Here is a 27,829-nt window from a genome sequence, read left to right as displayed (position 1 = left end):
CGAAAATGACTATGGTCCAATTGAAGGTCGGAAAGACTGTGGGTGAAAAACTGTGGGTAGCCACTTGCTTGGCCCTGCAAACAAACGGACAATGGCTAAATGTTGCTGTTTACAACAAAAATGTTTAAACCTGCCTGATTGATTTTCGGATGAAAGATCACTAGATGTGTGATTGTTCGGAGTATTACGGCGGGTGTAGGCAAAGTCGGTCCAGGGACCGCATCAACGAGCCGATGCGGTCCCCGATCCAACTAGATTTTTTAACCTGCTCGATTGAGATCTGGCCAATTTCAGGCCAGATATCGGTCAGGCAGGCCCGTCGGTAGTGCCCATACACGGGCCGATTATCTGCCGAATCTGCCTATGGGACCCATATCGGCAGCTATAATCGGCCCGTGTATGGGGACCTTTAGGATAATAGGATAATGACGGATTTGTCGGAGAGTGCTCTAGCACACTGGCACCCCAGGGTTCAGTAAATGCCCCTTTGTTTGTTTAAGAAGCACCGGTACTAGGGGCGTTACTGGCCCATGGAGCCACCCTGCGGATGTCGCATTGCTGTTTTTGCGCCGGAGGGGGGGGCTGCATCGCTAGTGCAATTGTGCTCTGTGCAGTAGCAGAGTTACATTTTTCTGGTTTAAAAAATGGAAATTAAGCTTTTAAAGTTGCAGAAGCGGCTTTTTGCTGCCCCTGGCAACTTTGGGGGTGCTGCTGCCTGAGGCGAGTCTCTCGACTCACCCCTGAATAATGGTACATTTTATTGCCAGACCAATGCTAAGATTACTCGTATACTGAGCAGCCTTACCAAGCTGTACCTCTGATAGCTACCTTCTGCTACACAGAGCTCCATGTGGTATTCTCCCCCTATCAGAGAGCCTCATCCTCTCGGCTCTGTATCCATGTGTATCTCTATGTACTGCTTCTTTATATTTACTATGTAATTATTAATCCTCAAATGTAAACCACAGCAAAATGTCAGAGCCTTATAAATAATGGATAATAATAATAATAAGGCAACAAACGTTAGGTCCATCTACTGTACTCCTCTTGCCTTGGCTTTGCCTCTCCCCATACTACAAGCCAGAGAAATACAGAATCTCATTATCTGTTGGCCGGCTGCCCGGCGCTGTGAGGAGAGAGGTGATATGCCGTATAGACAGCACAAGCGGAGCACAAAAGCATCGACTCCATGTGTTTATACAACAGTGTCAGTCTCGGGGAAGGTGTGTGCCTGTTGCTTTCAAGGTGGAGAAGTCAGGTTTTGTCTGCCTCCTCATCCACAGCAGCTAAAGATTTACAAAGATACAGATAACTGCCAATTGCAAGAAAACATGAACAATATCAGGGGTTATACAGTACAAGGGCAACGTTTGTCCCAGTCCAGTAACCCAGAGTCTGATCTCATTTTTGTAACTCCACTTGAACTGTAAAACCCAACAACTAATGGTTACTCCACCTCTAGGGAACGTAGAACCGTAAAGGGGTTTTAGTTTTAGTATGATGCAGAGAGTGATATTCTGACAATTTTGCAGTTGGTCTTCATTTTTTGTTATTTGTGGTTTTTGAATGATTTATCTTTTTGTTCGGCAGCTTTATAGTTTGTAATTTTAGCAGCTGTCTTGTTGCTAGTGTCTAAATTAACCTAGCAACCAGGCACTGATTTGCATGAGAGAATATGAATAGGATAGCACCGGAATAGAAAGATAAGTAATAAAAATGACAATAACATTGTTGTCTCACAGAGCTTTACACTCAGTATTGTATTTCTAAAACACTGAATTACAGAAGGGACGTTTCTCTGGAGACAATGCGGAATGGCTATGATGGTGTAGGACGGTGCTAAGAGGCACTGATCTTCACTGGTACTTCAGGGGGGGGGTCAACTGATTCCGAGTTGTGCAATGGCTTTAGCATTTGGATGAATCCAAATCCTGCAAAAAGTGTTTTATGACTGATCCTGATTTTGGTAGGAAATAGTTATGAGTAGGTTGGTCCAAAGCCCAGAGGACCTGCAGATGAGCTCCAGGTGTGGGTTAGGGTGGGTCAAACTGCTCCAGCAGCAGGTCAGATACCTGCAAAGTGGCTGGGATTTGGGTAAGAATTCCCTGATTCATCAACTGGGCGAACTGTTTGGTTTTTAGCCCTCCTGCCCACCCCTGACATCTTTTTTGTTTAACTGGTTGGACTGCCTCCAAAGTGATGCCACTTCCAGTCCACAATGAGTAAATAAACTCATTGGTGGTGGGTTTAGGTAGCAGGCCAGAGGAGGGGCCATATCAGGGTGGCAGATGCGGGTCAGATTCGGGTTGGGCATGGTTTTGCCCAGCCAGACCCGTTCAGGATTCTAGGCCAAACTTGAAGCAAACTTCTCCCCTTTTGGTGACCCCTCCCCAATAAAGTCTACCCATATAGGAGTTTTCATGTATGGGGTGCTCAGGACTGCCTGCCTGGCCAATAGCTGGATATTTAATGGGCAGGTTTGAAAGTTCTTGTGGGGCGAGGCCAGCCTAAGTCCTTGTCTGATGGACTCTGTATGAGATCTCCAAATGAGAGGTGGGAGGCCAACTTTACGCAGTAGCCCCCATCAACTGAAAGCAGAGGAGAGGAAACAAGGTGACGGTAAAAACAAAAGGAACAAAGAGCAGAGCTGAAAGCAGTCAAAAGGGACAGCGAAGAGAGGGGCAGAAGGCCCATGGGGATAGGGAAACATGAGATAATAGCCACATTCTAAAGGGAAATAAGAGAACAGAAAAGGAAAGATAATCATTAGGGAACATCACGTGGCTAACAGAATGGTGTTTAATGGATTTCACAGTTTGGATAAAGTTCAGATAAAAATGAAATAATGGTAAAATAATTTCAGGGAGCAAGTTCCTCTACGCAAGGAGAAAATATCAAGTACAAGGCTAAAGCTCCTTCACATTTCATTGGTTTCCCCGGATTCCCTTGGAATACCCACGCCGGTGTCCCTCGGGGACAGAGTCATTTGAATGAAAAGTAATAACCGGGTTGGTTTAATGAGCACGATATGGCTGCTAGTGTCACACCGAGGAATACTGCCGCCGATAAAGTGTTGCACAACAAACCGTCTGTCTTCCCCAGATGAGACTGGCTTTGTTGTAATTAACAGTCAATTAAAGGGCCCGCCCCCCCCCCCCAGCAATTAGTTCTTGTTTTGTGGCCCCAGAGGATGAATTGTTTGGTTAATAATGGTCATTGACGTTCTGCAGTGGGACCTTTATGCAAAGATGCCGGGATGCTGCCACTCTCGCTCACTACAAATTCCTTTCCCATGATAACACTCTGCGCCAGGAGAGGGTGGGGGTGAGCTCTCTCTTCAACCTCTTCTAATATGGCACAGCTGATCAAGTGAAATAGGGTGAAGAACTGAGAGCAGAACAGAAGAAGAGCTGGGTGACTGGGGCACCATTCACACCTGAAGCTCATTTGGCAAGGACAATACATAGAAGAGCCCTCGGTGTATAGACCATAACAAGCTGATCTGATCTGTGAGTTTGGACCTTGGAGTGGATTATAATGAAGACCAAAGCAGGACATCTAAAGAGAACTGCATCAATGTGCCAATGTGGTTCTCCCTGCCTCAACTGGATTTTTAAACCTGCCCGACAGGTTGATTTTTATTTTTTTCTGCCGGTGGGGGCCCATACACAGGCAGATAAGTTGCCAACTCAGTCTAAAGGGGCTGAATCAGCATCTTAAATCTGCCCGTGTATGGCCAGCTTAACAACAAGGGGTACTCTAATGGACATTACTTCAGCTTTGCCCTAATAACCCACAGTAACGAATCAAACTCTTTCTTCTATTAATACAGATGAGTTATTCCTATCAGCGCTCCTTTCTGATTGGTTGATCTGTATTACAGTTTACATTTGGTACCAAATTCTGATTAGAGAAGACACCCCTAACCAGTGTAACATTATAAGAAACTTTTTTCATGGTCATCAGCAGGGCAGGATTTAAGAAGTACATTAAACTGATTGGGAATAAGGGTGATTCATTAAATAAACCCTGGAATCAAAGGTTGAGCTGTAATGAGCCTCGCCCCTTGTTCCTTGATCCCCAGGCCATGCGTTAGGAGGTATATATGTTTATTTATTTATGGCACAAATTCCCTATTCTTTCCCAAAGGGGTTTATTATTTATACATTGATTGACAGGGAGAATTCCCACATCTAAGTGAATTAGTCTTTATGGGCCTCGTGCATGAAATTGTAATGACGGGGTCTTGCTGCGTTGCATCAATTATCAATATAATATTCATTTTTAGAAATGTCTCAGCAGCGGTAACACTAAACCTTGTTGGAGTTGAGCACCGGAGGCCCTAGTGGGCCCTTGCCAAGGACAATTAGTGTGTGGGCACAGTCAGGTTCTTTGATTGAGAACTAGTCCAACACTTGCTTTGGAACAGGTAGCTTGTGTCACACTGGAGAAGCAAGAGGTCTGCATGGGCCTAAACCTTGGAACAAGGTCAGAGTTAAGTATCAGAGACCCTAGTGGCCCCTAGCTAATGACAATTCCCATCAGCCCAACATTTAGCACCATATACTTCCACAGTCAGGTTCCTTGATGGGCCCAAGAGAGCCGGGTCTGATGCTGCTTTGGAATTCTAGCTTCTGGCACCTTTAGACGTCAGCTTGTGTCACGTTTGAGGAGCAACGAGTCTACTGGGCCGATTCGTAAGCAGTTCCTGCTCCCTGTGCATCAATCCCTGTGCATCGACCTGCTTCCCTCTGATCTCCCCATCCCGTGTCCGTCTGTATAACAAGGTGCAACACAAAGGTTTCGTTTATTCGACACTCACTGCCCTAAATATCTGCCTGAGACCTCGTCGGGTGTCTGTGTCAGTGCAAAACTCAGCCCACTAACCACATCACACCTTCAGGGGGACATAGAATGACTTGTTACAGTTGTGAAGGTGTTAAAACCACAATTATAGCTGAAACATAAAGAAAGTAACAAACTGACACAACTTAACTTCAAATGCATTTAACTAGAAGATTGAATGATATTGCACATTCATTTATTTGCAGCCCAAAGTTCTTTCTAAACACTGAAATAGCATTTATCTGCCATTTGTGTTCCCTTGCACCGGTGGCTATCGGATCTTTTGTGTTTCGGTTCAAGTTTGTAAGGACCCCTTGATTTTATATTGCATTAAAGACCCCTTAGTTCATACCAAGGTTACAGATATAAACATTGGGGTAACAGTCACCCTGCTATAGTTCCAGGGGCACCCAGGGCACAAATAAGCATTCACCCCAAATCCCCCCCTAACTGGCCTTCAGGCTGGGCCCCCTTAGCCCATAACACAGTTACAGATATATAGAAACATTGGGGTAACAGTCACCCTGCTATAGTTCCAGGGGTACCCAGGGCACAAATAAGCACTCACCCCAAATCCCCCCTATCTGGCCTTCAGGCTGGGCCCTCTTAGCCCATAACAAGGCTACAGATATATAGAAACATTGGGGTAACAGTCACCCTGCTATAGTTCCAGGGGTACCCAGGGCACAAATAAACACTCACCCCAAATCCCCCCCTAACTGGCCTTCAGGCTGGGCCCCCTTAGCCCATAACAAGGTTACAGATATATAGAAACATTGGGGTAACAGTCACCCTGCTATAGTTCCAGGGGTACCCAGGGCACAAATAAGCACTCACCCCAAATCCCCCCTATCTGGCCTTCAGGCTGGGCCCTCTTAGCCCATAACAAGGTTATAGATATATAGAAACATTGGGGTAACAGTCACCCTGCTATAGTTCCAGGGGTACCCAGGGCACAAATAAACACTCACCCCAAATCCCCCCCTAACTGGCCTTCAGGCTGGGCCCCCTTAGCCCATAACAAGGTTACAGATATATAGAAACATTGGGGTAACAGTCACCCTGCTATAGTTCCAGGGGTACCCAGGGCACAAATCCCCCCCTAACTGGCCTTCAGAGACACATTCTTATCATCACAGAATATGGGGAGACAGTAGGGCCCCTACACTAGTCTAAAGGGGCCACACAATAGTCTCTGCTGCTATGCCACAAGTCCCCAGCATGAATGGATAAGCAGCAGGCAGCCATACAGCGAAGGGTTAAAAACATTTCCAACAACCGTGTCCTTCCATCTCGTACCCACAATTCTATTCTCCATCTTTTTGTCAAACAGATGTTAATTTAATGGCTGCAAACAAAATTATCCTTTGTGTTCCCTTTTACAAGAACCCCCCCATTCTTATTGGATTTGGGAGAATACGCCGGTGCATGTGGATTAGAGCGGCGCTACGAGATTTCTCCCGGTCATTGTGCGAAGCAAAGAGCCCCGAAATGAGTTGCTTTTATCAGCGCTCTGCAGAGAGGGGAACTTTCTGCGCTCAACTCCATTGCTTCTTACAAATACTCCATTTCTCTCCCCTCCTCTCTCCTAATGTTCTCCTCTTGTAGTGTGTGCCCCGGCCAATTTTATACATATATAGTTATTTTATTATTGTTACTTTTTTTTTTTACCCCGATTCCCCACCCCCCCCCTCCGACTGCCTTAGGGATTAAATATGATGTTTTTATGTATGAAGGGTGTGGGGATTCTATAGGAACTCAAAGCATTTCTGAGGTTCTTCAGTGAAGAGAAGGAAATGTAGAATCTTGTATTGAAGAAAATGAGCTTTTGGACAAAAAAAAGAGAATCTCGAGTTCTGGGAAACATTATTTGCATGTGGGTTAATAATGTGTATTTAGTAAACAGTGTGCGGCCAGCCCAGCGCAGAAGTCTGAATGAGCACTCAAAGGCACAGTTTTTCTCCCCTTAGTGCTCTGATAATTGTTTGAACATTACCCCTTATTTTTATCGAGTTAATAAGCAATTTGTGTCTTAGAAGCACTATGCTCCTTTTCCGCCTGAAGATGGAGTAGCAGTTTGGTGCAGTGATTGCAATGCCTGGGTTGGTGGAAGAGCAGACAAAACTTGTCTTGGTGGAAAGGCAGAAGAACCTGGGCTGGTGGATGGGCAGATGAACCTGGGTTGTTAGAAGGGCAGAAGATCCTGGGCTGGTGGATGGGCAGATGAACCTGGGTTGTTAGAAGGGCAGAAGATCCTGGGCTGGTGGATGGGCAGATGAACCTGGGTTGTTAGAAGGGCAGAAGATCCTGGGCTGGTGGATGGGCAGATGAACCTGGGTTGTTAGAAGGGCAGAAGATCCTGGGCTGGTGGATGGGCAGATGAACCTGGGTTGTTAGAAGGGCAGAAGACCCTGGGCTGGTGGATGGGCAGATGAACCTGGGTTGTTAGAAGGGCAGAAGAACCTGACTTGGTAGAAGGGCAGAAGAACCTGGGTTGGGAGAAGGACAGAAGAACCTGGCTTGGTAGAAGGGCAGAAGAACCTGGGCTGGTGGATGGGCAGATGAACCTGGGTTGTTAGAAGGGCAGAAGAACCTGGGTTTGTGAAATGGCAAAAGAACAAGGGTTGGGAGAAGGACAGAAGAACCTGGCTTGGTAGAAGGGCAGAAGAACCTGGGTTTGTGGAATGGCAAAAGAACAAGGGTTGGGAGAAGGACAGAAGAACCTGGCTTGGTAGAAGGGCAGAAGAACCTGGGCTGGTGGATGGGCAGATGAACCTGGGTTGTTAGAAGGGCAGAAGAACCTGGGTTTGTGAAATGGCAAAAGAACGAGGGTTGGGGGAAGGGCAGATTTTATCATTAGCCAAATGAAATTTTCTAACCTGTCAGATGTTACAAATATTATCAGTACAATAATTTGGAACTCACATACAGTCTGAAAGTCGATTATATCAGTGTGTGCCTGGCCAGCTATAGAGTCAATTTTAAGCAAATTTTTCATTATTCTCTGTAATAATAAAACAGTACCTGTACTTGATCCCAACTAAGATATAATTACCCCTTATTGGGGGCAGAACAGCCCTATTGGGTTTATTTAATGGTTAAATGATTCCCTTTTCTCTGTAATAATAAAACAGTACCTGTACTTGATCCCAACTAAGATATAATTACCCCTTATTGGGGCAGAACAGCCCTATTGGGTTTATTTAATGGTTAAATGATTCCCTTTTCTCTGTAATAATAAAACAGTACCTGTACTTGATCCCAACTAAGATATAATTACCCCTTATTGGGGGCAGAACAGCCCTATTGGGTTTATTTAATGGTTAAATGATTCCCTTTTCTCTGTAATAATAAAACAGTACCTGTACTTGATCCCAACTAAGATATAATTACCCCTTATTGGGGGCAGAACAGCCCTATTGGGTTTATTTCATGGTTAAATGATTCCCTTTTCTCTGTAATAATAAAACAGTACCTGTACTTGATCCCAACTAAGATATAATTACCCCTTATTGGGGGCTCAAGAAGACGTGTGGCTGGACATTGTAGTCCAATAAGAATTCAAGGCATTGGCATGAGTGTTATGGTTCTGCACCGCCATTCTGAAAACCACCAGCAAAAGGCTTTTAAGTCCAAATCTGGGATGAACTGGGATGGAGGCTACTCTCAGCCGTTCCCTATGAGCTGCGTAGCTCTGACAGCGAAACTTTCATGGGCGTAAAAACATAGAGTTCCTGTTAAAGAAACCACATTGTTCATTTCCTTTAGCAGCAAATATTGCTAATAGGACATTTGTTCCACACAGACACAAGCACACATACGTGCACCTATACACATACACACAAACCAAGGCAAATATATATATATATATATGGGTATGTAGCGCACAATACCAATGCCACCAACGTACTGGTTCAGACTTGATGATTTATTATGGTCATTTCCAAAGCAGAATAGCCTCTTTAGGCTATTCAGGGTAAAAAAAAAGAGGCTAGCCTCTTTAAATGGAGTGCTACCTAACTTACCTGAGAGGGGCAAGTGGTGCTGAGAGGAACATGTCTCTTGTCCCGTCCCCTAAATTAAACACAAGTTAGACTGCAGCACAAGGCGCAGGCTGCAACAGGGCCCTGTCCCTACCCGAGCCCCCCCCCACACTGCGACCGGTTTCCTGCGCCAGATTTCAATATGCCCAGAGAACAAGACTGCAGTTTTTAGTGGGGGAAATGTAATTGCCCCCTGTAATGTCACTTTCTGCTTTTCCAGTTAGTGTTCTACTCCCAGAGTAGTGTCCTGGGGCCGGTTGGGTGCCTGAAAATAAATGTGGGTGCTGACTGGAGAGCAGGTCGTTTAATGTAGATAAGGGATATGGATCATGAGGTCTTGCTGTTCTTGGTTTATAAAATATGAGGTGGGTATTCCTAGCCAACACTTACCCCTAATGCCCACCCTGCCAGCTGACTTATTCCTGTGACCCTCAGCTCCAGCCAACACTTACCCCTAATGCCCACCCTGCCAGCTGACTTATTCCTGTGACCCTCAGCTCCAGCCAACACTTACCCCTAATGCCCACCCTGCCAGCTGACTTATTCATGTGACCCTCAGCTCTAGCCAACACTTACCCCTAATGCCCACCCTGCCAGCTGACTTATTCATGTGACCCTCAGCTCTAGCCAACACTTACCCCTAATGCCCACCCTGCCAGCTGACTTATTCCTGTGACCCTCAGCTCCAGCCAACACTTACCCCTAATGCCCACCCTGCCAGCTGACTTATTCATGTGACCCTCAGCTCTAGCCAACACTTACCCCTAATGCCCACCCTGCCAGCTGACTTATTCCTGTGACCCTCAGCTCTAGCCAACACTTACCCCTAATGCCCACCCTGCCAGCTGACTTATTCCTGTGACCCTCAGCTCCAGCCAACACTTACCCCTAATGCCCACCCTGCCAGCTGACTTATTCATGTGACCCTCAGCTCTAGCCAACACTTACCCCTAATGCCCACCCTGCCAGCTGACTTATTCATGTGACCCTCAGCTCTAGCCAACACTTACCCCTAATGCCCACCCTGCCAGCTGACTTATTCCTGTGACCCTCAGCTCTAGCCAACACTTACCCCTAATGCCCACCCTGCCAGCTGACTTATTCCTGTGACCCTCTGCTCCAGCCAACACTTACCCCTAATGCCCACCCTGCCAGCTGACTTATTCATGTGACCCTCAGCTCTAGCCAACACTTACCCCTAATGCCCACCCTGCCAGCTGACTTATTCATGTGACCCTCAGCTCTAGCCAACACTTACCCCTAATGCCCACCCTGCCAGCTGACTTATTCCTGTGACCCTCAGCTCTAGCCAACACTTACCCCTAATGCCCACCCTGCCAGCTGACTTATTCCTGTGACCCTCTGCTCCAGCCAACACTTACCCCTAATGCCCACCCTGCCAGCTGACTTATTCAGGTGACCCTCAGCTCTAGCCAACACTTAACCCTAATGCCTACCCTGCCAGCTGACTTATTCCTGTGACCCTCAGCTCCAGCCAACACTTACCCCTAATGCCCACCCTGCCAGCTGACTTATTCCTGTGACTCTCAGCTCCAGCCAACACTTACCCCTAATGCCCACCCTGCCAGCTGACTTATTCCTGTGACTCTCAGCTCCAGCCAACACTTACCCCTAATGCCCACCCTGCCAGCTGACTTATTCCTGTGACCCTCTGCTCCAGCCAACACTTACCCCTAATGCCCCACCCTGCCAGCTGACTTATTCCTGTGACTCTCAGCTCTAGCCAACACTTACCCCTAATGCCCACCCTGCCAGCTGACTTATTCAGGTGACACTCAGCTCCAGCCAACACTTACCCCTAATGCCCACCCTGCCAGCTGACTTATTCAGGTGACACTCAGCTCTAGCCAACACTTACCCCTAATTCCCACCCTGCCAGCTGACTTATTCCTGTGACCCTCTGCTCCAGCCAACACTTACCCCTAATGCCCACCCTGCCAGCTGACTTATTCCTGTGACCCTCTGCTCCAGCCAACACTTACCCCTAATGCCCACCCTGCCAGCTGACTTATTCAGGTGACCCTCAGCTCTAGCCAACACTTACCCCTAATGCCCACCCTGCCAGCTGACTTATTCAGGTGACCCTCAGCTCTAGCCAACACTTACCCCTAATGCCCACCCTGCCAGCTGACTTATTCCTGTGACCCTCTGCTCCAGCCAACACTTACCCCTAATGCCCACCCTGCCAGCTGACTTATTCCTGTGACCCTCTGCTCCAGCCAACACTTACCCCTAATGCCCACCCTGCCAGCTGACTTATTCAGGTGACCCTCAGCTCTAGCCAACACTTACCCCTAATGCCCACCCTGCCAGCTGACTTATTCAGGTGACCCTCAGCTCTAGCCAACACTTACCCCTAATGCCCACCCTGCCAGCTGACTTATTCAGGTGACCCTCAGCTCTAGCCAACACTTACCCCTAATGCCCACCCTGCCAGCTGACTTATTCCTGTGACCCTCAGCTCTAGCCAACACTTACCCCTAATGCCCACCCTGCCAGCTGACTTATTCCTGTGACTCTCAGCTCCAGCCAACACTTACCCCTAATGCCCACCCTGCCAGCTGACTTATTCAGGTGACCCTCAGCTCTAGCCAACACTTACCCCTAATGCCCACCCTGCCAGCTGACTTATTCAGGTGACCCTCAGCTCTAGCCAACACTTACCCCTAATGCCCACCCTGCCAGCTGACTTATTCAGGTGACCCTCAGCTCTAGCCAACACTTACCCCTAATGCCCACCCTGCCAGCTGACTTATTCAGGTGACCCTCAGCTCCAGCCAACACTTACCCCTAATGCCCACCCTGCCAGCTGACTTATTCCTGTGACCCTCAGCTCCAGCCAACACTTACCCCTAATGCCCACCCTGCCAGCTGACTTATTCAGGTGACACTCAGCTCCAGCCAACACTTACCCCTAATGCCCACCCTGCCAGCTGACTTATTCATGTGACCCTCAGCTCTAGCCAACACTTACCCCTAATGCCCACCCTGCCAGCTGACTTATTCATGTGACCCTCAGCTCTAGCCAACACTTACCCCTAATGCCCACCCTGCCAGCTGACTTATTCCTGTGACCCTCAGCTCCAGCCAACACTTACCCCTAATGCCCACCCTGCCAGCTGACTTATTCATGTGACCCTCAGCTCTAGCCAACACTTACCCCTAATGCCCACCCTGCCAGCTGACTTATTCATGTGACCCTCAGCTCTAGCCAACACTTACCCCTAATGCCCACCCTGCCAGCTGACTTATTCCTGTGACCCTCAGCTCTAGCCAACACTTACCCCTAATGCCCACCCTGCCAGCTGACTTATTCCTGTGACCCTCTGCTCCAGCCAACACTTACCCCTAATGCCCACCCTGCCAGCTGACTTATTCATGTGACCCTCAGCTCTAGCCAACACTTACCCCTAATGCCCACCCTGCCAGCTGACTTATTCATGTGACCCTCAGCTCTAGCCAACACTTACCCCTAATGCCCACCCTGCCAGCTGACTTATTCCTGTGACCCTCAGCTCTAGCCAACACTTACCCCTAATGCCCACCCTGCCAGCTGACTTATTCCTGTGACCCTCTGCTCCAGCCAACACTTACCCCTAATGCCCACCCTGCCAGCTGACTTATTCAGGTGACCCTCAGCTCTAGCCAACACTTAACCCTAATGCCTACCCTGCCAGCTGACTTATTCCTGTGACCCTCAGCTCCAGCCAACACTTACCCCTAATGCCCACCCTGCCAGCTGACTTATTCCTGTGACTCTCAGCTCCAGCCAACACTTACCCCTAATGCCCACCCTGCCAGCTGACTTATTCCTGTGACTCTCAGCTCCAGCCAACACTTACCCCTAATGCCCACCCTGCCAGCTGACTTATTCCTGTGACTCTCAGCTCCAGCCAACACTTACCCCTAATGCCCACCCTGCCAGCTGACTTATTCCTGTGACCCTCTGCTCCAGCCAACACTTACCCCTAATGCCCACCCTGCCAGCTGACTTATTCCTGTGACTCTCAGCTCTAGCCAACACTTACCCCTAATGCCCACCCTGCCAGCTGACTTATTCAGGTGACACTCAGCTCCAGCCAACACTTACCCCTAATTCCCACCCTGCCAGCTGACTTATTCCTGTGACCCTCTGCTCCAGCCAACACTTACCCCTAATGCCCACCCTGCCAGCTGACTTATTCCTGTGACCCTCTGCTCCAGCCAACACTTACCCCTAATGCCCACCCTGCCAGCTGACTTATTCAGGTGACCCTCAGCTCTAGCCAACACTTACCCCTAATGCCCACCCTGCCAGCTGACTTATTCAGGTGACCCTCAGCTCTAGCCAACACTTACCCCTAATGCCCACCCTGCCAGCTGACTTATTCCTGTGACCCTCTGCTCCAGCCAACACTTACCCCTAATGCCCACCCTGCCAGCTGACTTATTCCTGTGACCCTCTGCTCCAGCCAACACTTACCCCTAATGCCCACCCTGCCAGCTGACTTATTCAGGTGACCCTCAGCTCTAGCCAACACTTACCCCTAATGCCCACCCTGCCAGCTGACTTATTCAGGTGACCCTCAGCTCTAGCCAACACTTACCCCTAATGCCCACCCTGCCAGCTGACTTATTCAGGTGACCCTCAGCTCTAGCCAACACTTACCCCTAATGCCCACCCTGCCAGCTGACTTATTCCTGTGACCCTCAGCTCTAGCCAACACTTACCCCTAATGCCCACCCTGCCAGCTGACTTATTCCTGTGACTCTCAGCTCCAGCCAACACTTACCCCTAATGCCCACCCTGCCAGCTGACTTATTCAGGTGACCCTCAGCTCTAGCCAACACTTACCCCTAATGCCCACCCTGCCAGCTGACTTATTCAGGTGACCCTCAGCTCTAGCCAACACTTACCCCTAATGCCCACCCTGCCAGCTGACTTATTCAGGTGACCCTCAGCTCTAGCCAACACTTACCCCTAATGCCCACCCTGCCAGCTGACTTATTCAGGTGACCCTCAGCTCTAGCCAACACTTACCCCTAATGCCCACCCTGCCAGCTGACTTATTCAGGTGACTCTCAGCTCTAGCCAACACTTACCCCTAATGCCCACCCTGCCAGCTGACTTATTCCTGTGACCCTCTGCTCCAGCCAACACTTACCCCTAATGCCCACCCTGCCAGCTGACTTATTCCTGTGACCCTCTGCTCCAGCCAACACTTACCCCTAATGCCCACCCTGCCAGCTGACTTATTCATGTGACCCTCAGCTCTAGCCAACACTTACCCCTAATGCCCACCCTGCCAGCTGACTTATTCATGTGACCCTCAGCTCTAGCCAACACTTACCCCTAATGCCCACCCTGCCAGCTGACTTATTCCTGTGACCCTCAGCTCTAGCCAACACTTACCCCTAATGCCCACCCTGCCAGCTGACTTATTCAGGTGACCCTCAGCTCCAGCCAACACTTACCCCTAATGCCCACCCTGCCAGCTGACTTATTCCTGTGACTCTCAGCTCCAGCCAACACTTACCCCTAATGCCCACCCTGCCAGCTGACTTATTCCTGTGACTCTCAGCTCCAGCCAACACTTACCCCTAATGCCCACCCTGCCAGCTGACTTATTCCTGTGACCCTCTGCTCCAGCCAACACTTACCCCTAATGCCCACCCTGCCAGCTGACTTATTCCTGTGACTCTCAGCTCTAGCCAACACTTACCCCTAATGCCCACCCTGCCAGCTGACTTATTCAGGTGACACTCAGCTCCAGCCAACACTTACCCCTAATTCCCACCCTGCCAGCTGACTTATTCCTGTGACCCTCTGCTCCAGCCAACACTTACCCCTAATGCCCACCCTGCCAGCTGACTTATTCCTGTGACCCTCTGCTCCAGCCAACACTTACCCCTAATGCCCACCCTGCCAGCTGACTTATTCAGGTGACCCTCAGCTCTAGCCAACACTTACCCCTAATGCCCACCCTGCCAGCTGACTTATTCAGGTGACCCTCAGCTCTAGCCAACACTTACCCCTAATGCCCACCCTGCCAGCTGACTTATTCCTGTGACCCTCTGCTCCAGCCAACACTTACCCCTAATGCCCACCCTGCCAGCTGACTTATTCCTGTGACCCTCTGCTCCAGCCAACACTTACCCCTAATGCCCACCCTGCCAGCTGACTTATTCAGGTGACCCTCAGCTCTAGCCAACACTTACCCCTAATGCCCACCCTGCCAGCTGACTTATTCAGGTGACCCTCAGCTCTAGCCAACACTTACCCCTAATGCCCACCCTGCCAGCTGACTTATTCAGGTGACCCTCAGCTCTAGCCAACACTTACCCCTAATGCCCACCCTGCCAGCTGACTTATTCCTGTGACCCTCAGCTCTAGCCAACACTTACCCCTAATGCCCACCCTGCCAGCTGACTTATTCCTGTGACTCTCAGCTCCAGCCAACACTTACCCCTAATGCCCACCCTGCCAGCTGACTTATTCAGGTGACCCTCAGCTCTAGCCAACACTTACCCCTAATGCCCACCCTGCCAGCTGACTTATTCAGGTGACCCTCAGCTCTAGCCAACACTTACCCCTAATGCCCACCCTGCCAGCTGACTTATTCATGTGACCCTCAGCTCTAGCCAACACTTACCCCTAATGCCCACCCTGCCAGCTGACTTATTCAGGTGACCCTCAGCTCTAGCCAACACTTACCCCTAATGCCCACCCTGCCAGCTGACTTATTCAGGTGACCCTCAGCTCTAGCCAACACTTACCCCTAATGCCCACCCTGCCAGCTGACTTATTCAGGTGACTCTCAGCTCTAGCCAACACTTACCCCTAATGCCCACCCTGCCAGCTGACTTATTCCTGTGACCCTCTGCTCCAGCCAACACTTACCCCTAATGCCCACCCTGCCAGCTGACTTATTCCTGTGACCCTCTGCTCCAGCCAACACTTACCCCTAATGCCCACCCTGCCAGCTGACTTATTCAGGTGACCCTACACTTTGGTCAGCACTCACCCCTAATAACCACCCAACTGTTTAGCAGGCAGAAATGCTCTTGCCCCCCCCTGTTCTGTGGCACTGAAGCTGAGGAGAAGGAAGAGAGGAAACTCACAGTACATGGCTAGGGATGTTTACATGTGCACATATGGATGTTAAACACAGGTTTCTGTGTAATTGTGCAAATTGTGCCCTAGAATAAATATTTCTGGAGAAAATTTAAACAGTGAGTTAGAGCACGGCCATGGGATGTCTCACTTTACAGCAGTTGTCACTTTGCTGCTAGGAGTTGAGCCGGGCCTAAGCCAGCGCCTCAGTGCTCTACACTGGGAATCTCCATCCACATATCAGATAAGGATCAGATAAGGTAAGGAATGTGGCCAAAAGCAGAGTGGAATAGAACACATGGACAAACCCCAAGTTCAAGGGGGCAAACAGGGAAGTGCAACAAGTAAAGGGTTTTTATTACTAAATTGCCACTTGTACTGTAAATATCTACAATAAATGTGTCAATTTTCCTTCTAAAGGAAGAGAGTCATTTTGGGAATGTAAACAGCTATGTAGGCTAAGAGAGATATGTTCCATTTTTCACAGCTTATTGTGTGCCCAGAACATTCCTTCTCTGTATATTTGTATTTATACATATGGGTAGGAGGTGCCATAGTGTTTCCCTTAGACAGTACAGTATGGGGGTACAGCTTATTGTGTGCCCAGAACATTCCTTCTCTGTATATTTGTATTTATACATATGGGTAGGAGGTGCCATAGTGTTTCCCTTAGACAGTACAGTATGGGGGTACAGCTTATTGTGTGCCCAGAACATTCCTTCTCTGTATATTTGTATTTATACATATGGGTAGGGGGTGCCATAGTGTTTCCCTTAGATAGTACAGCAGGCCAGCTGATGATTTAGCTTTTTGTTCAGCCTTATAGTTTGGAATTTCACCAGCTGTTGCTAGGGTCTATATTAACCTAACAACCAGAGACTAGAATATGAATAGGATTGCACCAGAATAGAAAGATAAGTAATAAAAAAATGACAATACCAATAACATTGTAGCCTCACAGAGCAATAGTTTATGTGCTGCCGGGGCTAGAAAGCTAGAAAGAGTGAAGAGAATAAGGCAAATAATTCACAAACTATAACAAATAAAAAATGAAGACCATTCAAAAAGTTGCAAAGAATTGGCCATTCTATAACATATTAAAAGTTAATATTATTTATATATATATATAATCACTTCCTGGCATTGCTGCTCCTTTACGTGCCGTGTGTATCCCCTACCCACTTGGGCTTTGTCCCCTCAGTGAAATAACCAAACAACCCCCCACCTGATGTTTTGGGAGCTGCTGGGCTGCGGCAGTGTAAGGGTTAAGCTGGCTCCTACACGAGTAGCAGCATTCTCCTCTGGAAGATTACAATCTCCCTTACAACACTGCTGGCAGTAGGGGGGGAGGGGAATTCCTCTCGCTGCTGAATTATTCATGAGATTCTTGAATTTTGCATTTAAATCTCCTATCATGTTGATCTCAATACTATATATGCAAATCCCCTCTACAATTCTGATTCTTCAAAGATGGGGGGGGGGGGGGGGGGGGGGGGGGGCGGCGCTGACTGCTGAGTGTCTCTGTGAGGGAGGGGCCCACCGCGGTCATTTCAGAAACCATCCGTGTTTAGATTCTCTTTTTGTCGTAATAATGAGGAGTTCTGTGAAGTTAAACAGGCGGCGGCCACACTTGGGCAGCATGTTATTTACTCAAACAATATTTCTGACATTAGATTGTAAGCTTCTTGAATTAGTGACATAGTAGCCATAACTAAAGGGTGCAGGACACAACAGCAAAATCATTTCAGGTTCTCCTAACGTTGCCCATACACATTAAGATCTGCTCGCTTGGCAAGTGGATCTTCTCCCGATATCCCCACCTACAGGTGGCGATATTGGGGGAATTTAGGCTAATTTGGTTGTTTGGCCCTGGGGCCGAACGATCGAATTATAACGATGGCAATGGGGCAGTCGGTTCAGGGACTGCATCAATGAGCTGACGCGGTCCCAGATCCAACTAAATTTTTTGACCTGCCCGATCGATATCTGCCCAATTTCAGGCCAGATGTTGGTTCGGCATGCCAGTCAATAGTGCCCATACACTGGCCGATAAGCTGCCGAATCAGTCCAAGGGACCCATATCAGCAGCTACAATCGGCCCGTGTATGGGGACCTTAAGGTTTGGGACTAAGACATTTTTAATCAGCGGTGTAACTAAACCAGCGCCAGGCCCCCCGTGGCTTGCACATCGGTCTGTCCCGCTCGTGTCCCCTCCTCACTGCCAGCTTGTGCTGTCCACTTGCTTTTAGGTAGGAGAGTGGCTGGGGAGGGGAAATATAGAAGAAGCAGACCCCCACAGTACGGGCCCCTATGAACATCCTGTAAATTATATCCTTATAAACAGTGCTCAGTTATAATTGGTGCTTAGTGCTGTCATTTATGTCACATGACTCACTGGAACTTGTGTATAATAATAAATAATGTACCCCCTGTTGTAAAATATGAGGATATTAGAAGTCATCTATAAGTTCCCTTATCAGTGACTTATAATATCCATATATTTTACAGTGGGGGCGCATTATTTACTATATCTTGTAGATTGTAAGCTCTTTTGGGCAGGGCTCTCTTCACCTCTTGTATCGGTTGCTTTATATGTTACTCTGTATGTCCAATGTATGTAACCCACTTATTGTACAGCGCTGCAGGATATGTTGGCGCTTTATAAATAAATGTTAATAATAATAATAATAATAATAATATATTGTACATACCATACTAAACCATGAAGGTAAACCTCTTGCTCAAACAACTCCTACCTAGTTTCTCGCTGATGGAGGGCAAACATTTTCCCAACTCCAATAATTACACCAGTCCATGGATCAATGTTCCCCCAAAACACGAGTTAAGGCGGCCATACAGGGGCAGATTTCAGCTGCCTATTTAGGTCCTTAAGACTGACTCCTCAGCTTATCTGCCCGTGTATGGGGCCCTCCAACAGGCCTCCCCGACTGGTTGCTAAGTTTGGTGAAGAGTTGACCCTACTGCAGCCAGTGTGGCCAGCTTCATGCAGATATGTGGATCTATATAAAGGAAATGAGTTGCAGTGTTCCTTTAACAGTACGGAGGTGGGTTTTATTTGCACCTAGCAACATGCTCACCTCTCCATCCCATCAGCCTCTTGACAAAAGGCCTCAACAATGGGGTTGGTGGATCAATAGCGGAATGGGAACAGCAGAGAAGTTTATCAAGTACCTGATTGCACTTTGCACAGTTCCCTAATAGCTCGGAGCCGCGTCGAGAGTCACTCACATCCCACTCCGCCCGCGATAAAGGACTTTATGCATTTTCATCTTCGCCTTACAGCCATTTATACCTCTGTCAGTCCTTTTATTCCTAATGGGTTATCCATCTGCTTGGAAACACAAAAATGCAAGAAGATTGGGATTTTGGACTATTTTGGTTTTTTTGCAATTTTTCTGCACTTTTTAAAAAAAAAAAAAACCTGTTCGTAAAGTAATTAATAGGGCATTCACTTAAATCTGTGGGGACGGAACACAGATCGTCAGTACTGTAGAGCTGGGAGTTCTGGAGTCTGGATGAATGGATCAGTAATGCAGCTCTGTATGTCGCACACATTCCCGGGGATGGTTTATGTATATATATATATATATATATACTGTATGTAGCTTTAAAAACACAGAAGGATATGGTTCCCTGATGATATAGTAAGATAGACAGTCCTGATACCTACACCCAACTGACATCCATATCCTACACTTCCAGGCTCCTGTGGGCCCATCCTGTCTGCTGTCTGAACCGTGACGGCTCGCCACGGTCCATTCAATGAGTGAAGTGTATATGTCAGGGAGTCTCTCTCTCACCCTGTGGCACCGCTGGGTGATCACTTTGTTGGCTCATTAGCCCCAATCACCTCTAATTCCCCAGGCCCGTGTCCAGGAGGTGGCCCATCTTTGTTAGTGACATCTATGGGAAGAGCAGCGCCGGTGGAAGGGGCACTGGGGTGAATCGTTCCAAAGTGAATCACTGACGATGAGTTTAATAAGCTGAAACGTGGAGAGCAACAAGGAGAACCATAGCAGAGGCCGCCTATCGACTGCTTGGATAAATTTACTATTAAACTCCTTCAATAAGATACTATACCACCAATTAGCACTCTACCAGTGCTTATACTGTATTACTCTTGTTTATTCTGCTTCCTCACTATGACTGCCCTATATCCAATATTTTCATTGCTGCTCCTGAGATGTCTCTCTGATGATCCCCTTTAGGCAATTCCAAGAAGTTTTTAGAAATAAATTGCCCATCCATGCACACCCTACCGTGCCCATTCAGCCTTTTCCTTGACTCCGCTCACACCTAGAGAATAAATCCACTAGAGCGCCACCCTGTGGCATGGGCAGCTTCCCACACTTATTGGCTCTTTGATTGCCCACCCTACACACCCTACCACCCTACATATCTAAATATCAGTATTATTTTGTGAATACAAGGAGACTGATGTTTAAATCACAGACACACAAACGCCCCTATATATCTTGAACTACAGTGCCTATTAGCAGGATTTTCAGCCGGAAGATGATAAAGTTGTACACAGGAGGGTGTTACAAATAACTTTTACACATGGGCTATGTGCTAACGGGCGATTGGTTATATGGCTGCTATGGGCTTCAGGGAGTTCATACAGTGTTTATGCATTGGATTCACTAGCAGCATAGGGCTTTGTGCAAATAGGGATCAGAATTGGCCTTGGGTACGTTGGCACCCTACAATGTGCCATGTACAGTACTTTAGTTTAACACTTGTTCTGGAAATATATTATTAGTGAGCTGCTGGAGTGAGTATATGGCTGGTACAGAGCATAACATTACTGCAGCCCCATAGGGAACAGAACCCAGGTGTTGGCCAAGCAGAGGTAACTGGTGAAGTGATGTGCAGAGTACAAGACTGGATGTTCAACAGGCAACTCCCCAGTGTTGGACTGGTGCATTTAGGGCTCATTGGGTGGCTATCTCAAGGTACTACCACCATCAACCCAAGGGTGAACTTCCCAATCTCCATTTCGAAATAAAAAAATGGAACCTTCCAACATGTGGCCCTTTAGCTGTTGTTGAGCGAACAGTCCCAAGAGGTTGGCTAAAAGTGCCTTTTCCATCTTGTAGTCCTGTAGCTGTTGGCCAATAGGCCCTTCTGATAGGATTGTATCACCACTGCCGCAGCACTGCCTGCCACAGTTAATAAGTAAATTTAGTTAATAGAAGTAAATTTGGGGTACATCACTGAGCCTCCCACTTTCTTTCTCTCTGACGTTTCTCTGACATAAAAGCATAGGTGAACGTTACGCATACAATAAACAAGTGTCTAACTGGTCCCCCCCAAAAAATGTTAGTATCCCCCACTTTAGGAAATGGTCTATTTTGCTTAAATATACCAGTATTAAAAGTATGCACGCCCACTGGGCTTTCTATACTTACCCCCCAACCTCCCTGCAGCCTCTGGATCGCCTCCAACTATTTTAAAACCCCCTAACAGTAATTATAAACCAAATCTTATCACCAAAGACCACTGCCCAATTGTAACTTACTGCTTTGTGCTGCTGAAACCAAGGGGCTCATTAACTATGGGGGGGGGGGGGTGCTTGTAATCAACGGCCAATTGAACTGGTGATGCACAGTTTGTCATTCCTTGCACCTACAGTAAGTATAGAACTCCAATAAGGTGCTACTCCCATCTATAAACAAGCATCACAGAGCCATTCCTGTCGGCTCTCCAGTACCTGGTCATTTGGCTCCGGTTCCAGATGGCTGCCTGCAAAGCGCAGAACTATAAAAACAAATTGGAAACAGGAAAGATCTCATTATTTTTTGATGTGCTTTTTATGTAAAGCATGGCAGCGGCTGGGAGCCTGTATACGAAGCAGTAACTTCATCGATTCAGCCTGGCTCTGCCACTATGTGAGGCCGGGGCATTCTACAAAGGGGTTAATAGCACCTTCTGGAATGTCATTTCCCAGCATACAACACAGTAGGGATCCGCTATGTGATAGTGTAATGGCCCATTAGGGACTGTGTGACTGTCAATAGACTTTTATCCAAATATGTTTGTCTGCAGCAATGGCCACCAATTGGCACAGGCTGAATGACCAGCCCATAATAATACAGGCTACGCTTATAGAGGAGGTGCTGTGCCCGGGGTCCCATGTCATTGGGATGGCACTTTGGGGCCAATATTTTAATTTTTAAACCCAAGCTTCTTCTACATTTATGAGGATTTTCCCCATCGCCAGTATGTTTATGGATTGACTTCAGTCGGAATTAACGCACAAAAATTTCCTTTGATCAGGATAAAGATCACATTGGTTCCACCATTTTGTTTAACAAAAAAAACTCAAAATCCCTCAAAATATAAAATACAGAAGCTGAACAGCTTTTAGCTGCCAAGTTTATTCATCAGAAAATGATTATTATTATTATACCCAGTCATGGTCAAAGCCTGATCTCACATACCCAAGAGCTGAAACCTTTACAGAAGGATTTGCCAACACTTCCAATGGAGTTCTGCTCTGTCCTAAGTAACCCATAGCAACCAATCAAATGCATGCTTCCATTATCCTAACTGCCCTTGGCCTATAAAAGCTAACTGCTTATTGGTTGCTGTAAACCTTTCTCCTGCCACTAATTACTTAAGTACTTTAGGTTATTATTAATACATATTTTTAAAACGCCAACATATTCTACTGTTGTAGCCAGGCGCTGGGACATTTCTTCCATTTTTACAGGTTACTGACCAAAAGGTGGAACTCTGCCCATTCATTGGCTGATGGGGCCTAGCATGTATGTGTGCCCTGGCTTGTTTGTGTGCACTGTGAATCCTATGATCCCAGGGGGCGGCCCTTAATGCTTAAAATGGCAGTTTTCTATTTAGCATTACCCAATGGCACATACTGCTAAAAAAGTATATGTTTATGAAAATGGTTTATCTAGCTGAAGCAGGGCTATACATATGAGCTGGTTTATGCAATATATTTTTTATAGAGACATTGTTTGAGGGTTTAGTTTTCCTTTAAGCTCTTAATAGGAATATACAACTGATTATTCTTAACCTCACTTTGCCTGCCCACTCTTCCTGGCACTTCACAGGTTAAATACCAGAATGCATCTCAGGCTCCTACTGACATTTTGGTTCCATTATTGTGGTTTGTGATATCAACTCAGTGGAAAGACTTGGTGGGAATCTGACATCCCCCCGTTCTATTCTGAAACTTGCAAAGGGCTCTGTGTTCCGATAATGGGTGTCTGCTGTGACCGGAGTGTTCCACCACCCATTGTACCTGCGCTACGTGCCGCCGCACCATTGGTCACCTGGCATTTGAAATATTCTTTTATTACCCGCAATTTCCACTTCATGACGGGAGAAATTCATTAAAATACAAATAAAAAAAACATGGCAGGAAGAAGTGTTAGATACAGTGTTATCAGCAATAATTAGCTAAACAGGAAATAACGCCTATAGTGCATTAGATACGCAGCAGAGAGCTGATTCGCTGAGCTCCGCCTTTTCTATTTCATTGTACACACAATGGATACTTAAACATTTCTGGGCCAAAACCTGCCAAAACCTGCCAATTCCGTGCTTGTCAGCGCACACAGACACAGGGGGTGCAAGCCAGTGAATCGGCTTTACCCCACTTTTATTGATGCTAGGAGTAATTATGCCCTAGCAACCAGATAGCAGTTGAAAGTTTTAGCCTAAAGCTGGCCATACACGGGCAGATCCGCTCGCTTGGCGATGTTGCCAAGCGAGCGGAATCTCACCCGATATCCCCACCTACAGGTGGGCGATATCGGGTAGCAAGTGGGGCCAAACGATCGGATTACATTTGCGGCAATGGGGCAGTCAGTTTGGGGACTGCATCTACGAGCCGATGCGGTCCCCGATCCGACTGGATTTTCTAACCTGGCCGATCGATATCTGGCCAATTTCAGGCCAGATATCGGTCGGCCAGCCCGCTCGTTTCTGCCCCTACACGGGCAGATAAGCTGCAGAGTCGGTCCAAGGGACCTATATCGGCAGCTTCTATCGGCCCGTGTATGGGGACCTTAAGAGTGGAGCGATAATAATCCCATTAGGCCTAGAAATACCAAACATGCCCAGCTGCTCGATGTTTTAGCCACTATGCAATATTCCCTTTAATGGGTGTTTCACCCTCAAGGTAACTTTCAGTATGAAAGCAGCCAATGAAACCCCATTGCTCTCTGAGGCTACAGTTTTACTGTTATCATTGCCTTTTCTTTCTTAGCTTTCTATTCAGTCCCCCTACTATTTATATTCCAGTCTCTCATTAAAGCCAATGCCTGGTTGCTAGGGTAAAATGGACCCTTGCAGCCAGATAGCTGAAATTCCAAAAATAGCTGCTGAACAAAAAGCTAAATAATTTAAAAAACAATAAAAAATAAAGACAAATTTCAAATTGATTCACTCAGGTGAACAAGCCCTTTATCTCCCTGTATGTATAAAAGTAATGTGTTGGATGCTGTATTGAGAGGCACGGAGTATGTGTATACGCACTACAAGGGAACACTGGAACACTGCTATGACAAAAGGTAGGATTATCAGGAATTAATGTAATGGCCATATCTCCTCTTGATGATGTTAATAAGTCCATAATAATTTAACTTTTCAGGTTCCCTTGGTTTTTGCCAAGGTTTTTGTTTTTTTTGGGAAATAAAAAGGTGAAATGTCAATCATTTCTAACCCTGTTTGCTGCTTCAGTCCTGCCTAAGCTCTCATTATACTGAGACTGCCTGGCCAAACCTTCCTCATTACAACCTACCCCCCCAACCTTCCTGTTGTGTTATATTTCTTTTACAAGCAGTTATCAGAGGGCATGGCCTAGTGCCTTGATGGAGCGGGTCTTTTCCTTATGAATAGCCATAGGCCTCCATCTGAACTGATCATAGGGCTGGGGCAAAACAATTGGATCAGCTCGATTTGGCCCCCACCATGTGGATGGTCTAAAGGGCAAAGATCTGCACATTTGGCAACCTCACCCAACAAGGGGTCATATCCATGTATGGCCAGCTTAAGAGGTAAGAAAAGGTGTTATGAAGTGCGGCAATTGTCTGTAGACTATTAAAGGATTCTGGGAGTTGTAGTTCCATTAGAAACAAAGTTCCAGATGCAGGTTGCCATGGGTTTTAACCACACTCCTGCATTTCCCCCCATAGTTGGTGCATAATTGCGGCTGTGAGGGGCAGTTGGGTTATGTTTAAATTGTGTTAAAACTATGGTTAAGGGCCGTTGTTGGCACCCGAGTGACGGCAACACGCAATACGGGCCCTATTACACTGTCTCTATTGACGCAGGCCGCTGCGGGAACCCTGGAGCTACCACACCTTGGCGCTTAGCACCGTATTAGCGATTTGGCTGCTTTTTACATTGTAAGGCCCTCGAGTACAATGCAGAGATGTATTTATCATCACTTATTATTCCGTAGATAATTCCAGCAATAGATTCCCCCTCCTCCCCATCCCGCCTTTTGTTTAACCCCATTACCTCTGTGTTTTCCCCTCACCATCACTCTTTCCCGCTTGTTTCCCTTCGCCTTCCCTCGCCGCCCCCTCTTGCCCGCGCGCTGCCATAATTAAGCCAAATTAAATTGTTTGACTAAATAACATGCATGATTGGGAGACAAGTTGTAATTCTGCGCTGACAGATATCTGTCAAAACATTGATCTAGTAAAGGAGAAATACAGAGGGGAGCATGACGAGCAGCGAGGGGAAAGCAAACACTATCATTTCCTTCATGTGTCTCCTCCAATTAATGTTCCCGCGAGCGCAGATTGCTCCTTCTCAATTGCAGCCTCCCTTCCGCCTATCATACGGGGGGTAAATATGGAAAGTCAGACAGTGTTACGATCCGGCTGGCCCAATATGGAGTTGAACTTGCATACTTTCTATAAGAAAGCTCAGGGCCTACAGATAACATGGGGACATGGATGTGATGGGCACCGTTATGACTGGGTTTGATGTTTACGTCTTTCTTTCTAGAGTTCATAGGTGCTCTTATTAAAGGTCCAAAGTATTCTACATGGTACAGGGGGATACCTAAAATGTTTTTTTTTCTCTGTAGAGGTGCCATTCCTGCACAGTATCGATTGTACTGGGAGAACCTATGCTTTTATGGTTCCTCTAGGGCAGGGATCCCCAACCAGTGGCTCAGTAGGAACATGTTGCTGACCAACCCATTGGATGTTGCTATCAGTGGCCTCAATACAGGTGCTTGTTTTTGAATTCCGGGCTTGAAGGCAAGATTTAGTTGCATGAAAACCACACGTACTGCCAAACAGAGCTGTTTGTAGTCTGCCAGTCCATATAGGGGCTATTGGACACCCCCTAGAACTTTTTTTTTACCGGAAAATTCACAAAACTTCACGAAACGGTGAAAAATTCACAAAACTTAACTTTTGTGATGCGCAACTTTTTTTTAATCTATTTTTTTATCCGGACCAAAATGTGTCATTTTTTTTGTACCTTTGAATACGTGTGGCAACACACGAAACGCGTCAGGTCTGGATCCTTGAATAAAGCCTTTTTGAAGTTTTACAACCGCTGTTCTGGAGTGCGTTGAGTGCATGCCGGTGATGTTTCTACAACTGATTTGAGGTTGCGTTTTCCCTTGCTGCGGGTCTGGGGCATCGCACCCGGGCCAATGAGAGGAAGCGGTGAGTGTATATATAACCGTTCACAACTGTACGTAGTATATTAACTGCACTTATATGAAGACTGAATACCTACAGAGCGAGAGGTTTGGGGCATAAGCACCTGGACCTGTAGTCTAATTTGGTGAGCGTTTGGCTTGTTATAAGAAACCATTACATTTAAGCTTAAGTTTATAGTTTACCACTACATAAGTATATAAATGAATAGGAACGACTGGGAGCCTCCAGACAAACAGAGCAAATTTTTTTGACACACACGACTTTTTGGATGCACAATGATTTTTTTTCCCGCAGTTAATCTTTGCACCCATTTCACAAAAAAATCCGCCAATGGTGAAACGTGGAAATTCACTGTGAATCCATGTCTGGCAAAAAATTTTGCTCATGACTAATTAACATTACTCAGACTGACACGCCAGCCAATGAAATTCCAACTTACATTATACAACCAAAATTCCCCCCCCCCCCCAGTCTACTGGCCAAATGTCCTGATGGAGAACTCCTCTAGTGTATGAGGTTTCCTGCTGAATTGTGCATAATGGCAGTGCCTGGGTTGGTGTAGATGTAGGGTGTCACTCTACTAAAGCTCTACTAAAGTTATTTGGGACCAATTTTGGACTGGGACCCCAGGGGCCCACCAGAAAACCTTAGACTATAGGCCCACACTCCAAACTATTTTTCCTCCTTTCCTCACTCAACCACTTTATTCTCCAAGTCTCTTTTATTTACATGCTAGCATCTATCCTTCCATCTATTTCTCCTCTTTCTTCCCATTCAGAAATAGGGAATGACCATAACGCAGGCCAAATGGCCAGGAGCAGGAGGGCCCACTGACCCCTGGGCCCACCGGGAGTTTTCCTGGTATCCTGGTGGGCCAGTCCGACACTGTTTTGGGACCTCTTCTATACTTCTTATCAGGCACCAGAAAGTGATAAGAAAGCTTGGGTCAAGATAGACAATGAAAGCTTAGACAAAAGTAAAACTGCAAGCCAAGACAGCAGAAGACGTGCAATATGAAACCATTACTTATTTCCTTCTTAGTAATATAGCCGTTAAAAACTGAACAGGAAAGGTGTAGAAACTGCTGAACTGTTGGTGTTGAGGTGTTGTTCTGCCTGCAACCCTTGCCCTTGCCTTGACTATGACCA

The 27,829-nt window shown here is 47.0% G+C and overlaps 1 long non-coding RNA gene across 1 annotated transcript in view; it reads right to left on the bottom strand.

Annotated features, from left to right (window-relative positions):
* Positions 1–3,715: 3,715 nt before the first annotated feature.
* LOC105945282 overlaps positions 3,716–27,829 on the bottom strand; it is an 83,285-nt gene continuing 59,171 nt past the window's right edge. The window contains exons 3-4 of the long non-coding RNA XR_004220660.1: positions 19,195–19,351; positions 3,716–4,775 (exon numbers count right to left, since the gene is read on the bottom strand). This is a non-coding gene — a long non-coding RNA (uncharacterized LOC105945282). The remainder of the gene's footprint in view (positions 4,776–19,194; positions 19,352–27,829) is intronic.

The sequence above is a fragment of the Xenopus tropicalis genome, chromosome 10, assembly GCF_000004195.4.
Source record: "Xenopus tropicalis strain Nigerian chromosome 10, UCB_Xtro_10.0, whole genome shotgun sequence".
Taxonomy (NCBI): Eukaryota; Metazoa; Chordata; class Amphibia; order Anura; family Pipidae; genus Xenopus; species Xenopus tropicalis.
The sequence above is the reverse complement of the archived record's forward strand: the minus strand, read 5'-3'. Positions and strand labels throughout refer to the sequence as shown.